General features: G+C 44.8%; 1 protein-coding gene across 5 annotated transcripts in view; it reads left to right on the top strand.

Moving 5' to 3' along the window:
- The first annotated feature begins 12,089 nt into the window (after nucleotides 1-12,089).
- The window catches only part of FUT9 (fucosyltransferase 9), a 666,331-nt gene continuing 662,022 nt past the window's right edge, over nucleotides 12,090-16,398 (top strand). The window contains exon 1 of one of the 5 annotated variants that reach the window (XM_069235522.1): nucleotides 12,090-12,413. The gene's annotated coding sequence lies outside the window, so the exon portion shown is untranslated. The remainder of the gene's footprint in view (nucleotides 12,414-16,398) is intronic. The other 4 variants (XM_069235520.1, XM_069235519.1, XM_069235521.1 and 1 more) reach the window with 4 other exon arrangements.

Here is a 16,398-nt window from a genome sequence, read left to right on the forward strand (position 1 = left end):
TTAACAGTTCGTTTCTCCTTTAAACTTGGCCTTTGTTTATAACCTTGACATTTGTGGATACTTGCTCTTTTAAAGTGCGTTTTTTCTTTGACTTTAATATCTTAAACAAGAACCTTGTAAACATAAGGTTAATTCATACATTAACTCTGTAGCCTTACCGACTTCCACGGGAACGGTCTACTATCAAACTCTTCGAATAAACCTTGACAATATTTATCCGTTTTCTGTAATATAATCTTCAAATGTAATTTTACCTCACAGGAGTTTCTGTTCTGAAGCGCGCTCTCTCTCCACACAGCTGATTCCTGTCAGACCTCAGTTGAAGTGCAAGGCTTCCAGCTGGAGAGCTCGTAACCTAGCAACCAACCGATTGCAAGACTAGAACTGTAACTAACCTTCAGGACTCACAGCGGCCATCTTGGATCTTCTCTTCTTGATTCTTCCTTTGAAATAAGCGCAAGATTACTCTGCAAACCTTCTTCCAGTTTGGGCTTTGCTGTCTCCACTGAGGATATCTCTTTGCTTTTCTCATGCACTTCTTTGATTTGACTTGGCAAGTTTGTGTGGTCATGACAGCCATTAAAGACTTCCTGTGCCAGCACCTGGACTCTCTGCTGAGACTCCTGCCCTGTCAAGTGGTGCCCTATCCAGTTCCTGGGGCCTTGACAGGTGAAGCTGGCAGACCAATCCCGAAAATCCACGCACAGACCAAGGGGCGGGGAAATTTCCGACGCAACCTCCGAGAGCGGCTAAAGAAATGACGGCCACCGGCTCCGCAGCTGAAATTGATGCAGTGCTTGCAGCGTGGCTGGGAGATCGATGCACGCAGCAGGAGAAACGACATGCTGCAACGCTGACGGAGGCTGGTATCGTCGCAACCCTCACAGCACGGTTTTTCTATCACTGTGTGGCTGGAACCTTGTGGGTGTGGAAAAACTGCGCAACGACTGCCCAGATCTGAGTGCTGTCTGGATCGATGCATCGCTTCCCTGCAGGGAGGTAAGCTGATGCACGCCGGTCTGACCGGAGAAGGAGAAACGACGCAAGAGCTCGCTTGCGGGTGAGAAATTGACGCACCGTTTACCTTTTTCGATGCACCCTCGCCCATGCGTGTTATTTTGACGCGACCCAGGTACTTTTCAATGCTAACAGTGTTTTAGCTGTTTACCAAAGGATTTAAGACTATTTCTGCTTTTTAATTAATAACTTGACTTGTGTATGTTGGATTTTTGTCATTTTGGTCTTGTTTTGTTTAGATAAATATTTCCTATGTTTCTAAACCTGTGTTTTCATTAAGTTACTGTGTGTGTTGGTACAAATACTTTACACCTAGTACTCTGAAGTTAAGCCTGCCTGCTCCTGCCAAGCTACCAAGAGGGTGAGCGGGGTTAGCTGAGGGTGATTCTCCATTACCATGACTAAAGTGAAGGTCCTTGCTTGGACAGTGGGTAACCTGACTGCCAACCAAAGACCCATTTCTAACAATAATGATTTTGAAATTATTAATAATTCTTCTTTTCAAGGTTTTTCTACAGTTATTGGCTCTTTAGTCGACAAAACCCAGGCTAAAGATGGGTTATTTAATATTCTGCTTGCAAGGGATTTTAATACCAAGCTGGGAGATATATCCATATGACTGCACTTTTCTTTTGACCCTCTTAGCTGTGAAGTAGACCAGACTGATTTGTATTGGAAGGGGTGGCACTTATATGCCATTCTGCTGTTACATGACTTAGCCAGTCCTGCTATTAGTTCAGATGGTATAGTGGCTCCTACTTTAACTGGGTGTGGGTGTAGCACAACCATCGACTATGTGTTAGCTTTTCGGAAGCTCCTAGCATTTATTCATGGGACTGAAGTAATACCATCTGTGTATAGCGACCACAATCCCCAGGCCGTACTTGTCAAAGTTCCTTCACAGTCTAGAATGAGGGTGTATGGCTCTAAACAGACATTAGGGGTTAAGGATAATGTCAGGAGGGGGGTCTGGTGCTCTGCAAACTTAGCATCTATCATAGTCCAGATGCAAAATGACTGTTCCAAACTAATAACGTTGTGTCTAGCAGACTATGGTGATGCCGCTAACTCATTATTTTGCTTTGTTAAGCTTTTGTCTTGGATTAGGGATATGATGAGTAGACCCGCAAAGAAAGGTTCATTAGCTGATTGTTCATGGTTCAACAAAGCATGTAGAATAGCAAATACTTTGTTGCGTCAGGCCGTTCTGCAAACTAATAGGGATCAGGTTGCTGTATCTGCCTGTAGAAAGGCCTATACCAGGCCATGAAGAAGCAGAGGGCTGAAATTAAAGAAGAACAATGGGAAGATATTGTGGCTGCCTGTCAACAAAAGGATACTCAGGCCTTTAGTGGGTGGTTTGGGCAGGCTTAGCTAACAGTAGCTCTTCGGATGTTGTTACATCACATATTACCCCAGAGGATTGGGATGGTCATTTTTCCAGCATTTATGGGTCAGATGAAGTAAGGGCCGAGGATCCCCGGGTGAATCTGCCTCTGAATTTTAATCCCCTTTTTTCGGTGCTAGAGGTATCAAAGGCCATATGTGATATCGTCCTCAATAATTTCCCTGGGCCAGATGGGATTCAGATGGATTTGTTTTTAAAGATCAGAGGAGCAGAGGACAAAAGTTAGGTATGGGCCAAATGGTGAGACCACTTCATTGTTCAAAGTTAACCATGGTGTGCGCTAAGAGTGTGTTCTCACCCCTATTTTATTCCTTTTATATAGTAATGGCCTTGAGAAAACCTTGGTCTCTATAGGAGCTGATGTCCTGCGTATTTGCATTAGTGCCATTCCAGCTTTACTGTATGCGGATGACGCAGTTCTGCTGTCGAGGACGACCAATGGTCTTAAGCAGCTGTTAGACAGCTTTGGTGAGTTTATGAAAGATTGGGACCTTGAAACTAATTGTATGAAAAACGTTGTAATGGTCTGTGGTCCTAAGAATACTAAGGATTACCCAGTGAATATAGGAGGGTGCGTTCTGGCTAAAGTAGGCTCTTTTCAATATCTAGGGCTAGAGTTTGATGAGATCTGTAGTTGGGTTGCCTGTTTGAAAGGCAGTGTTTCACATTTCTTGTGTACAGTGGGAATGACCTATTACCTAGCTGCTATTATAGGAAGGAAGCCGGTTGCCCCTATATTGGAAGTCTATAAGAGGAAGTGCTTACCTGCTGTGACCTTTGGTATGTGGTTGTGGGGCTGTAAAGAGGTTAAGAGCATTCAGGCGGAAGAAAAACGATTCTGCCGCCGATTGTTGGCTGTCCCGCCATCTACACCGCACTTTTCTATTCACCAGGAGTTGGGTCTTGAATATTTACAGGATAGAATTAGCGTTGCTCCTTTTGAGCTGTGGTGTGTCATCTGGGCCAATGAGGAGGCTGTACTTAATACTTAATCAATTGAATATTAAGGACTGTCTCACTAGCGACAATTTTGCCCGTTCGATCCCGTGGCTGAGATACATCATGGCCACCATGACCGCCCAGGGCTGCCCACATTTGTTTGAGAATCCACATCTAATATCTAAAAAGGATAAAGCATGGATTTGAGACTGCTTTTTCTAGCATAGACAGGCAGCCCTGAAAGTTAATGAGGTAATGAAGCCGACAGTGAACAAGTATTATATGGCCCAAATATCAGTGGGATCTGAACCCTACCTGTTGAATGTCCACAATGCGTATGAACAAATAACAAATACTATTGTCCCGTTTTAGGTTGGTGTCTCTGCTGGTTGCTGTCCTTTCCCTTAGGGCAATTTTCTTATGGTGATATTTTCATCTGCCCTTGCGATTAACAATCCCCACAGACAATGTTGCACTTTGTGGTTTTCTGTAAATAGTATGAGTTTTTTTAAGAAACAGTATTTGGTACCATTACTACAGCAAAATAACTTTTGTAATTTCAGGGCAGCTTTGCTTTCTCCATGATGTATGCAGTTCTATTGGCTACTTCTTAAAAGGTGCTGGGGCTTGGTGCAAAATGTTGTTTTAGCAATTTTGGTTATAAGATGATAAGTTTTGCTTTTAATGAGATTCGATGCAGGATTATATGAAACTTTTAATTGTATATATGACTTGCTTTCATTAATGTACTGTACTGTGATTCTTTTATGATCTATACTAATATGAATGATTAAAGAGTAATTCATTCATTCAAACACTTTTTCGCCATACATGTGAATGGCAGTAGGAACAAGTGACAAAACAGAAAGTTAGATAGGGACTAATGATCAGGTGTCGGATTCTTCTAATGGGAAGAATGCAAGAAGGCTTTCTAACAAAGATGCATGTTCTGAAGCTAAAAGCTGACTCTACCACTTCCTGAAATGCTCATTTGATGTGCCAACTTCAGAATGAGGCTACATGTATTAGAAGGTTTTAGCTAAAAGGTGTAGTGTATAACAATGGATAACAAAATCGAAACACATTTAAAATACATGTAAGTATGTAGTAATCCTAAGGCTTTAGTGAGAACCACACGGGTACAAAAACAAAATTGCTAGTGATTAATAAAATATATCACAACATGTTAAGGCACATATGTGGATTTGCATTGCATAGCATATAGGCAATCCTTAAGGCATACGTGTACAGGAATTCACATTTTCAGTGTGACATGAATAGACTTATGCCTACATATTGGGGGGCATTTACTGCTGTTGTCCTGTTCACAAAAGTCTCAGGCATATGCTAAGCAAATCTACAATTTTAAGATATTTATTTATGTCTTTTTAAAATAGCTGTACTCCTGTGGTTTGTCCACAGGGAAGGTATTGCCAGATGCCTCTTGGAACCGGTAATTGATAGCTAATTGTTTATATTAGTTTCAGTTATTACTTTTATTTAACAAGTATAATAACCTTTGCCATATTGCAGTGGGCAAGTATAACTCAGTGTCCAAAATGTGAATGCTTCAATTGGATCCATTGGAAAACAGTTGCAATGGGTCAACTATAATTTCCACCACAGCACATTTGAATGATGGAGGAATGTTGGGATGGGAATGTCCACAGCATAATAATATAGCTTGTATACCTGAGTGCCCCATCGCTGGTGTTACTTGTATCCCGATTTTTATATGGCCCTGGTGACACGCTAATCCAGCAGGTGGACAGAGGTCTAGACCCACCCCTGACTATTTGAGGTCCAGGACATTTCGGGTCGGGTCGGGTGTGCTATGCATGACCTCATAGTAGACAGAGAACTACGGTCACTATCCTGGGTTTAGCACATAAAGTTGTGGTGGTAACTTAAAGTGTTCTGTTAATCCTTATTATGAACAGACCTTTTTTATTTCTGTCACTGAGAGTGTGGCCTACTGACCTCTTTTGTGTAAAGTTCCACTGTTATGTGAAACCCAAGGCCTTACGTCAGGAATGTTTGTGTATGTTGAGTGTGTGTGTGTGTGTGCATGTATAATATGCATTTATGACAGTGTAGTAGCATGGGGCCAGATGTAGCAAAGGTTTTTCCCCATTCTGTGCCTATGGGAAAAAGTGGTTGTACATATGGCCCATGGTTCTGTGCCGTGAAACTGTATACTGACCAGGTGGGATCAATTTTGAATGTCCTAGTTTAGTATGGCACAAGATGGAGGATGAGGAGAGCTTCTTTAAACAGGAGAAGGGGATTGTAGTCATTCTTGTGGCTGGAGGATTGAGATCAAGACACTGGACCGAGCTGGATGTAGACAGGGGAACCTTTAGAAATTCCATGAAGTTTTTTGTTAGTAAAGGGCTCCTGGTTAGTTCTTTCTGGGTACTTCCATTTAGTTGATGGTAGTGGTGATGAGTGGGTCTGCAGTTTGTCTCCAGCTCCCATTGTGGAACACGAGGAAGTTTCTAAGTCAGACCTATCCATCTGTCTTTCCGTAGTTACTGCTTCAACAAAGCTGATGACACCTAGGTGAAGAAAACTTGCCCCTCACTGTGTCGATGTGGGTTTTTCAGCTCAGAGACAGAGAGCTACTTGCTGTGAGAAGCTTCACTTTTTCTCTACATGTATGCTGTGCTATGCTCCCTGTCATTTACATAAGGCTTTTCTGACCATTTCTCCCCTTTGTTTTAGATGCAACTCAAATACAAAAGGTGATTGAATTCATATTGTTTAACATGTCTCATCTTATATACGTTTGGAATGAAATGTTTTAATTAATTCATTGTAGTTTAGGCAAAACTATCTTGCCTGATGAATCTCAGTTAATGCATGCAATCATTCAGATGTGGATCATTGTTGTATATCTGTGGCCATCTCCATTGCTCGTTCTTTAGTTTAGCAATGTTAGAAACTGACTATAGTTTCTTCACTTTCACAATGGTTGTGCAAAGTATGGAGAGTTGGAGCTTTTCGATATTTAATTTTTTCCAGATATTTTTCTATTGAAAATGTTCATAAGTTTAGGGCTTTTTGGAATGTTTTTTAAGGGTAGTACTGATATGTTTTTTACTACTTGCTTAATAGCAATAATGAAATTGAATACTTTGATCATGCTGAAATGTTTTGGTATCCTTGTTGCAACTAATATGTATTTTTTCTTAAATTTTCATCTATGTAAGCTCTTTTCTGATCCACTTAATTGGCTGCGTATTGTTCTTTTATGAACTTTTTTTCTACTCAATAAAAAACAGAAGCATCACTTCAAACATAAGCTGTGTCTGGAGAGCAGTGTGTGAAGGACACTTGAACAAAAAACACCCAAACCAGTTCTGAAGTTTATGAAGGTTGAAACAGTGGATTTCCATACCATGTCTTGAAAATGTATACAAATGTGTAATCCAAACCACCCCACTTTCTACCAGTTCCAATCACTTCATTAGCAAGGAAGGAAATGCTCACAAAGTACTTGGAGGACTGCACTGTGACAGGGCTAGTGCTCACCACTCAACAAAGTCTCTCAGAGTTGAGGGGACTTCTCCTGAAGTCTGCACTTTTATTAAACAACTGGGGGTCTGTCTAGTTCCTAGAAGCTTGCATTTCTGCAGAGAGAGGGAAGGTGTCTATATGGTTCTGCAAAAAGTGAGACTGTCTAGGAGGATAAGTCCATCATATTGCTGGCCTGAGGAGCTCTCTGAGAAAGTGGACTGCTTGAGAAGGCAAAGCCAGGAGCGACTCATGCTGCAGACAGTCTCTCATGCTAAATGGTTTCCGTTGAGAACTGAACTGGCCAACGTTGGGATACAATAACCTCAACATGCTCTCCTTGCATCAGCCTGAGATGGGTTATGTTAGACCTGTCAGCCTTAGGATGGTCTTCACCTAACTTTCTGTCTACCTCTTCCAGTTTCTGCCCTTTTTGCTGTTATTGTGGCTCTGTGTACTTTACCAATGCTAACCTGTGCTAAAGTGACTGTGCTCTCTCCCCTAAACATGGTAATATTGTCTTATTCCCAAATTACATATTTAGTTTACTTAGAAATCCCTATTAAGGTGCACTACATGTACCCAGGGCCTGGAAATTATGTTACTTGAGGGCCTGCAGCATTGACTGTGCCACCCACTTAAGTAGCCATTTACCCATGTCTCAGGCCTGGTACTGTAGAGCCTTTGTGTCCAGTTGTACACTGCCATGATGACCTGGTAAAATAATCCCCTTGCCAGGCCCAAACATTTCCTTTTTATGCATATAAATCAACCCATAGGGCAGGATGCAATGTATGTAAAAGGCAAGGCATGTACTTTTAAGTTTTACATGTCCAGGTGTTAAAAAACTCCCAAAGCTGTAGCACCACCACAAGGTCTATCTGTCCCATAGGATAACATTAGGATTACCTTATTCCTTCTTATAAGTGTAATTTACAATCTAGAAGAGATAACGCTTTTGTGTTTTGTGCCTCTGGAATCACAATTTCAAATCACAAGTTATGGTCAGGTAGAATTTTAAATTGCAGTTCTGAAAGTGACACTTTTGGAAAGTTAGCATTTTCTTACTTTAGATATTTGGTATCTGCTGCCTGTCTCTTACTGGGTTTTGTGCATTCCCCCTGAAAAGCCACAATGGGATCTTAGATGTGACTTGATGAGCAATCCAGGGAACATGGAAGGGCGGAGCTGGGCACAGCCTTACAACTGAATAGGCTGTGTCCTGCCCCCACACAAAGGGCTGCATAACCCCCCTGTAGTGAGTCTGGAATCAGGGCAGGAGGGGCAGGACTGCTGTGCACTCCAAAGGCCTGTCTTTGGCTTTTCCCCACTTCAAAGATCCAACTAGGAGAAGTACTGGACCTCTGACCCGCACCACTTCAGTACAATTCTAGACCCATGAAGACTTTTCAAGGAATAAGAACTGCTGTGCTGCTGAAGGATAGCCACTCTGCTGGGCTGCTGCTTTGCTGGACTCCTCCCTTGCTGGGCTACCCTGCGGTCTGCTGCTCTCTCTTGCATAGGTGAGAAGGACTGGACCAGCATTACTTGAACCCAGACAGTCTCCAAAGGCAAGGTATCTGGCCTCCTGATTTGAATTCTCAGGGGCAAAAAAGACTTCCAGCCACCCTGTTTCTGTACCTGGACTCTTCCGTCTGTGGTCAACCCTGCCAAGTGGTGACACCCCAGTCCTGGACCCTTGAAAGTTGGCCTAATGTGCTTTCCCATCAGAACTGATGCATTATCTGCTGAGTGATGCATCTCTCCGAGCAGAATCGATGAATCTCCCCTGCTGAACGGCACATCCTCAAGCAGAATGGCGCATCACCATTGCTGTGTGGATTGGACCCACTGCAACAGACTTACATCCCGTATTTTGGGTTCAACGCATTACCTCCAGAACTGCCAGTGTGTAGCCCTTTACCCGGCGTAAGCTCCTTGCATCTCAAATCATCTGCAGCCTCGACTATGATGCCGAAACTCTGCATCGCAGCTTCACTGCTCTTCGGAACCGACTCATCGTTTCGACTCTGCAACACGTCCTCGACACAGGCCTTCACATCGCAAGCCAGTCGACAGGATCCTCAACATCGATGCAACAGGACCTTGCATAGCAGCCTCGCCGCTTCTCGGATCCGATGCATCTCTTCGGCTGTGCGTCACATCTTTGACATGGATTGATGCATCTTCTGCTGAGTGACCTATCCTGGAGCAAAACCAAACCATCTGCTTGCCCGAGCGACGCATTATTAAGCAGAAGTGACCCCACTGTTGTTTTGTGGAGTGGACCATTGCAACAGACTTGCAACGCTGATGCATCCCGCATCTTGGATTCAAAGCATCGCTATAATGACCCGCCACTGCGCAACATTAACGCTGGGAAGAGATCCCCCAAGGCACTAAGAACAGCATTCAATTGTTCCTTAGAGGCGACACAGGCTGAAGACTGGAGCTGTTCACAGCCTAATACTGCAACCAATACAGGAACTGCATGTGTTTACTGTGGTCCTACACCTGCAGTTAGGATCAAGCTGTTACAATGTGTTGAAGAGAGCACAAGGACTTGAGACTATTTCTGCAAAGTACAAGAAATGGAGTAAAAACAATGTGAGTTGAATGTACACTTGAACTTGTTGGGAATGTAACAAACACCTGAACCTAATTCATGCTCCTGGCAAAGTTTACTGGGGGGGGGCATAAGAAAAAGGGTTACCTATGTGAGGAAAAGGATGGAGAGAATGGGGGAGTAACACCCAAAGGAAAATCATGATCAGGGGTACTAAACTTTATTTGCAAATTGGATTGTGTAGCTTTTATGGGCAAGCGCAAAGCGCTCCGTCCATAAAGTAATCTCTCTTTGGGCTTCAAACCACGCCCAGGTCACGTCAGTCTCTTTCATTGGTTCCTGGGCTTGCTCTTTGAAATCTGCTTGCTTTCATTTGTGAAAGGCATGCATACGTCATGCCTTTTCCGGTGTTTATCCCGCCTACAGCACCGGTAAACTACTAGAAACATACGAGGCTCGATGTTTTGAGCCTGGTTTCTGGACTACTTTATCTGTTAATTTTCCCTGCAGCGCGATCGCGCTGGGGTTTACATAGCGCAACCGCGCTCCATTTTTCCGTTTTCAATTTCAGCGCGATCGTGTTGCATTTTACATAGCGCGATCGCGCTGTGTTTTTTTCCTTTTAATTTGTGTGGCAAGAAAAGTTAGGTTAGGAGTTTACAACGCAAATAGCTCCAACTCGAGCAAATGCAAGCCCCGTTGCATTGAAAATGCTTGTTAATATTGCTGTGTGATTAAGGGTACTCTCTTTTTGGAAAAGTTAAGCACTGGGCTGACCATCAGGTTTCTATGTCTGTCACATGATTGTTAAGTTCTGAGCACAAGCCAACAGACTACCTCCCTGAGAAGCCTGCAACTGCTCACCCCCAATACTCTGGTAGTCAATTGTAGAAAGGGCTGTACTTGACCCACTTTGCATGGCCACAGTAGAACAGACCCCAGGACACCAAGGCCAAAGTAGCTCAACCACCATGATTGGGTCCCAATAAACTATATCTGCCCTGTCCCTGCCTCCACCCAAAAAGGGGCTGAGAAGGACCCTAGTTACAACTTTGAGTGTTTCTAGAGTTCTGTATATACTCCTGTTTTACTCTGAAACGCTGCATTTTTCTATCCTGGGGTTCACTGTGACGGAAATTCATAGTTTTAGTTTTTTCTGTCATCACATTGGGATGCTTCTGAACTTTTGTATCTTATGACCAGCTGTTGATTGACTATCCTGCCATTTGGTATTGGTAGGGCTGGTGTACTATCATGGGTTAGGTCCCATACTATGAATGGGAAAGGGGCAGCAACAATGCACACCAAGTCAGTGGTTGTTGTGCGGACTGGCCCATGAGTGGTCCCACATCCATTTATTTGTATCTTTGACTCAGCCCAGCCTCCAATTGGGTATGACGCTAAGCCTTTCTCACCATGGTGGCAGGGTGGCTCGCTACAACAGGGTAATTTCCTGAAAGTTTCTTCTGTTTTTGACTTGATTGCTCCATGCCAAAAATGGATACTGATTCGTAGTCTAAATTGCCTTGTTTCATTAGGCAATTTCCCAGAATTGTCCTTACACTACTGCTGTAGGACCTAAGTCTTAAGTTGAGTCTCCCTTTTGAAATGCTACTTCTTGATTCACAAAACAATAATTTACAGATATTCTTCAGTTGTGAATTCACACTAGACAGCTGAAAACCTGCTAGATGTGCCTATTTATTAGCAGCAGTTTTGAGTGTGACCAGCAGTTAGGAACATTGATTTTGCCATGAGAGTGTCACAGAAGAGTGAGCAACTCAAATGTGGTGATTAGCAAGGCTGTATCTTTTGAACAATATCAAACATTTGCAAACGCCATTCTTATAAGCTTACTCCTCAGTGGTGGAATTCGCATAGTTGGGTGAGGCTGATCCCATGCACCCTAGTTTAATAGTGTTCTTGGGAAGGAATTTATCACGGTCAAACATTTTCTCGTGATAAAGAGGGAACTGAAAAAATATAAACATTCTATCAGCCCATCCCATTACACATCTTTAATGTCCAAAAACGTACATGCCAACAAATTGAACCAGGACAAATCATTTGCAACTGATCAACTAGGATTTCCAACGGGGTTCTTCAACGTGAGGTTCTGATGGAACACACTGATTGAATACATGCAAATGGCCAAAGCAGGAACCCTTTTGAGGGGAAATGACGGTAAGAGTCCGAAACTGGCCCGGGGTCACAAGGTGGAATAGCAAACCAAGAGCATTTTTCACACAGTCAAGCTTGCATATGCTCATCACAGCGAACAGATTAATCCACAGCCAACAGATTAATCAATCTTCTTTCCCTTATCCATCACATTCACATTATTCTCCGATCACTGGGAGTGATAGGCAGCTTTCAGCCTACAATCGTCAAAGCGGAGATCAGGTTTGCGTGGTGGTTAACCAAATCTGCACATTTTTTAGAGCAGCAGACAGATATTTTTTAGAGCAGCAGACAGATATTAAGTGTCTGCATGAGCTTAATAAAATCTCTTCTAGTAACCCCAATACCCCTAAATGTGTTTGGATTGATGTTTTTGTCAATAACGATCTTCTTAGCTCGCTGGTTGCTGCGGTGGCTGCTGTCTCTCTCTGCAGAGTGCGCTCTTCCCGCGCGCGGGGGCTGCCGGGTGGGGGGTGGATGTGCTCAGGCAGCAGGGCGCGCACACTCTCGCACAGCCCCCCGTGCGCGCTCCCGCCCCTCGGGTCAACAGCAGCTCCTTCGTAGAACCCGCGAGGAGGAGGATGGAGCACGAGGACCCGGCGGAGCCGAGACACGGGTCCGAGCTCTGCGCCATCCGAGCAGCAGAGCTCTAGAGGACGCTTTCTTGCCCCTCGCGCCCTCTGCCAGCGGCAGGTGCCGCGCGCACATCCTTGGCTGCTGGGAGTTACGCGCCCAGGTAACCACCTGCTGTCTCTGCGGGCATCGCACCGGCGCAATGCTGGAGAGGTAAGGGGATGCTTCCAGGGGTGCACGCGATTGTCGCAGGCGGGTACCCAGAGGTGGAACCCCGGCTCCTCCGGATCCTTCCCTGTAGATGGTAGCCGCAGGGATGGCGCTGTGTATGAATTCGGATCAGTGGGCTGCACAGACTGCTGGCCCTTCCAGGCAGCGGGGTCCAAAAAAAAAAAAACGATTCGGAAAAGGTTCACTACCGGGTTGTATATTTGTATCCTTAACTGTACAGGCAGAAATGACTGTAACAATCTTTGACGACAGTTTATGTTTTAGCTTCATCGTGCATTCCCTAGCAGTATTTGCCTTTCTTCTAGGTGTGTATGTCGTTTTATTTGATGCAACATAGGACCCTTGTACAGTGCTGTGAAACGAGTCGTCCCCGGGTGTTTGGATGACTTCCGAGTATGTGTAGCTATTCATTATTGGACATGAATGAGAGCTCAGGAGTTGAATATGAAGGTGGTGGAAGTTTCTCACTCTGCCTGTCAGTGAGTAATAAACGTGCTCAGACTACATGCCCATGCAGACCGTGGCCTCTCAGTAAAGCGCACCGAGATGGTCACATATGTGCCAATTGTAATTTTTTGTGAATGTGTGTGAAGGAGGCACACAGCTATTGAAACATTAACTGTGCCAAAGGGAAAGAAAATGCCGCTCATGCAGGTCAGGAGAGCCATGACAGCTGAAAGGGATGTGACACGATGAAGAATATGGAGAAGGACATAGAGGAAGGACAGTGATGAAGAGGAAGGGGATGAAGTGTGAGATATGCAGCTGTGTAGGCGGTGGATTTGTCAGATAAAATAGGTAAAAGTATCTAACCCAGAAAAGTGATATGAAGAAAACGGACGCGAATGGAATGAGACACTACCACTTCTACAGAGATTAGCAGTGTTTAATTCACTGCCTCGTGTTTTAAATAATTAAATATTTTCAATTCTAATTGTTCACAAGAAAATCATGGTTGTCACTCATCGATCTGCTACTGCTAAAAAGCATTGGCAGAGCTTGCCGATTTGGGTAAGTTCAAGCGTATGTTTTGTTAAATGTCTAAATGCACAGCAAACTCAATGTGTGAAAAACAGGATTTTACTTCACATGTTGTAAGCTTCACCCTTAATTACAGCGGACACTTCTTGAAAAGAGGTTACGCTTGTTTGCATGTCCTTCTATTTGAGACCCCTTTTCTTTTCCACTCAAAGCACAGCTTCTGGGCCCACTGCCCCCCACCACCACCAATTATCTGTCTCTCTGCTCCTATCGCGCTAGTATCCAGATGTACCATTGTGTGATGTGAGGGAACAGGCATGAGCATGTGTGGGGTTGTAGTTTAGCGAATCCGAGAGCTGCAACGGTGGAATGCGCTCTGGCCTGGACATATGCTTTAGAATCTGCACTCGTTCACAGATATGCTGGGGCATCGGAGTTCACCACCCCCTCACCCTTTTCACCCAGTTTCGAACCTCACTACCTGTTGGATTTTAGTCTCAGAAGTGCATTTTATTTCACTGCATGATAATGTTTTGGCCCCTCACTTCTCATCCATGCAGGGAAACATCTAGCAACCGAGTCTTCCAGGACCACATCGTTCCCCTTACCCGAGCCTAGGGAGCAGATGTTTGACTATGGGCCCAGGAAGTAATTACCCTTCCCTACTATAAGAAGGTCAGGCCCCTTCAGTCTGCTTGGGGTCAGCATTCCAGGTTCAGGTGTTCCGCTGCCAATTTCACCGGTCCTCTGCAGAGTCCCAGCCCGTGGGACGCTCTAGTGGCCACATCAGTGCACAGCCTGACCTCTGATCCTATAACCATCTTTAGGTTTAGTGTTGATGTGGCAGCTCAGAGCCACTTTAATGTGTGTGCACTGTCATCTGGACTGCGATATTGCAGGCGTTTTCCATTGATCTCATTGCACGCAAGTGTATCGTCTATTTTTTGTGGTTACACATATTGCTGGGTTTTCTTTAAACTGAGCACGCTGGGGGAGCACGAGGTGAAATAAGGTCACTCAAGTTAAAACCACCCGCAATTCATATCCGTTCACCAGCTGCAATCACCTGCCGGGCGTCTTTCCAACGCCAGTGAGATGCACCAACCCGTGGAGCCCCGATGTGCTGTCTGCGCCAGGCCTTGGCCGTGCTTTTAACATCACTCTGCCTGTCTCACCGAAGAGGATGCAGGTGAAGCCCCTGCCTGGAACGAGGTGGTCGCCCGTCACCCGTGCACGGTTTGTTCTGGTTCACGTGGAACACTTCGGTGTGTCTCGCCGTGGATGTTGTGAGCATTGTCAGCTGTGAACGGTGACGAGTCGTTGTTCCTCGTGCAGCGCGTGTGGCCTTCGTCACGGGGCAGGTTGGGGGCCTCCGCTGCGGGATTGGGGACAGGTACGTCGTTGTTCATCAGCTCTGATAAAGCATTTACGTGCGGCTGTTCTGTCCACCTTCCTTGTGGCACTGACAGCATCTGTTGATGTTGTTTAGGGATAGAACACTTTTCACAAGCACGTGCTGTAAGGTATGTGTAGTTCGGCATATTACAGTGCTCATGTGGTTCTTGGGTAAAGGAACTGCCATGGGGCTTCAGTCGAGGGTAATTTGTCTGGAGTTCAATTAATGGCAGCTTTGATGACCTACACTATGTTAAGTTTACACCCTAGGATTAAACACCCTAAACTGTTTTCGAATTGGCGACACATCTAGTCTACGTTATTGATCTCTCCCTTTACCACCTGCGATGTTAGTATTTGGTTTTGATTCGTGCTTCTGCCCAGGTCAAAGAGAACATATCCTAAAACAGCCTTTTCTTTAGTGGGCTGTGTTTTATTTAAACATGGCGAGGTGCACTCACAAACAGAGGCTCGTGTTTTTACGGCCTCCGAAGCTAACCTAAAAAGGCAATTGGCACGTTCGCTGTACAGTTAGTTCTAAATCCGTCGTGGGCTGCTGTGCCCGATGAGGACAGCCTGGCACGTGCACTGCGGGTTTTGGAGTACACACAATGATTCCCCGCCCTGGAAGACGGAATTAAAGCCGCACTCACAGAGGATGCAGCGGGAACTGCTCCGAAGTCTTGGTGTAAACAGCTCTTCGGGGCGCTTCCACCAGGGAGCCCTGGAAACCGCTTGGAAACGTTTTAACGCCGCGAAGAACCCTTTAGACTGTCGTTTCAAAATGTCACCTTCCGGCAAGAGGTGAAACCCCCTTTAGCAGGCTCCTGCTTCCTCTTGCACTGTTAGCTTATCATTAATTTAAATGTTTGTCATTATGGACAAGAACTTGATAGACTCCTACAGTCCCCGTTTAATGTAATGAGCGCACTTCTCGAATTTACCGATTCTTTTCAGTCCGAGGGATCTTTTGGGACCGAAGGAACGCCCCCTCCCAAACCAGAGACACCAGCACTAGGATCCAAGGTACCTGCAAAACCATTGCTGCCAAATCTCAAGTGAAAAGAAGTGCTCCGCATACTCGTATTAGAGAGCAGTGTTTGCCAGCTCGAGGAGGTGAAGTGTTGGTCTGAGACTCCGCCACCATGAGAGAGGGCGAGAGAGGGAAAGAGAGAGGGAGAGAGTGGGACAGAGAGAGCGGGAGATGTTCTCTGTGCAAGCATTTGCTCTCGTGTGTCGATAGAGGCTGCGACAGATGTTGAACTCGGAACTCTAAACACCAAAGACAGCGACTACACGTCCAGAGCACAAAGCCTCTAGGCGCTTTGGTGAATCCCATTTAGAAAGGACATTGGCTCTAAAGTATATAACATCCGTATAATCATATCCACTGACCGACTAGATTTTCTATCTTTTTAAATAGTGTAATATGTCTTAGTAGGCTTTCTTTCGTTCCTAGCAACTTCTGGGTACCGGCCTTCTTGTGGGGAGTAATAGGAGAATATAATCGAGCACCTGCTTTTAAAGAGAGCTACGTGTCACGTAATTATACAGTTTAAACTATGTATCCGGGGAAGTTTTTGGCTCTGTG

Source organism: Pleurodeles waltl, chromosome 5, assembly GCF_031143425.1.
Source record: "Pleurodeles waltl isolate 20211129_DDA chromosome 5, aPleWal1.hap1.20221129, whole genome shotgun sequence".
Taxonomy (NCBI): domain Eukaryota; kingdom Metazoa; phylum Chordata; class Amphibia; order Caudata; family Salamandridae; genus Pleurodeles; species Pleurodeles waltl.